Below are 964 nucleotides of genomic sequence, written 5' to 3'. Positions count from 1 at the left end.
GCCGCCGCCGCCGCCGCGCCGCCTTCCCCGGGCCCGGTTTCCCGGCCCACCCGAGCTCGCGACCGCCCTCTCCCACGCCGGAGAGGAACTGCTGCCCTCCTCGAGCTCCACGCGACTGGTCCAGCTCTACCTCTCTTTCAAATCAGAACCGGTGAAGGTCCTGTGTGAGTGCCTGGAGGCGGCTGGAGGATGGATGGCGGCTAATGGATTGAGGTTGAATCCTGACAAGACAGAAGTACTGTTTTGGGGGGACAGGAGGCGGGCAGGTGTGGAGGACTCCCTGGTCCTGAATGGGGTAACGGTGCCCCTGAAGGACCAGGTGCGCAGCCTGGGAGTCATTTTGGACTCACAGCTGTCCATGGAGGCGCAGGTCAATTCTGTATCCAGGGCAGCTGTCTACCAGCTCCACCTGGTACGCAGGCTGAGACCCTATCTGCCCGCGGACTGACTCGCCAGAGTGGTGCATGCTCTAGTTATCTCCCGCTTGGACTACTGCAATGCGCTCTACGTGGGGCTACCTTTGAAGGTGACTCGGAAACTACAACTAATCCAGAATGCGGCAGCTAGACTGGTGACTGGGGGCGGCCGCCGAGACCACATAACACCGGTCTTGAAAGACCTACATTGGCTCCCAGTACATTTCCGAGCACAATTCAAAGTGCTGGTGTTGACCTTTAAAGCCCTAAACGGCCTCGGCCCAGTATACCTGAAGGAGCGTCTCCACCCCCATCATTCAGCCCGGACACTGAGGTCCAGCGCCGAGGGCCTTCTGGCGGTTCCCTCATTGCGAGAAGCAAAGCTACAGGAAACCAGACAGAGGGCCTTCTCGGTAGTGGCGCCCGCCCTGTGGAACGCCCTCCCATCAGATGTCAAAGCAATAAATAACAACCTGACATTTAGAAGGCATCTTAAGGCAGCCCTGTTCAGGGAAGCTTTTAATCTGTGATATTTTACTGTATTTTTT

The sequence above is a fragment of the Podarcis pityusensis genome (genome assembly GCF_964106645.2).
Source record: "Podarcis pityusensis genome assembly, chromosome: 10".
Lineage (NCBI taxonomy): Eukaryota > Metazoa > Chordata > Lepidosauria > Squamata > Lacertidae > Podarcis > Podarcis pityusensis.
The sequence above is the reverse complement of the archived record's forward strand: the minus strand, read 5'-3'. Positions refer to the sequence as shown.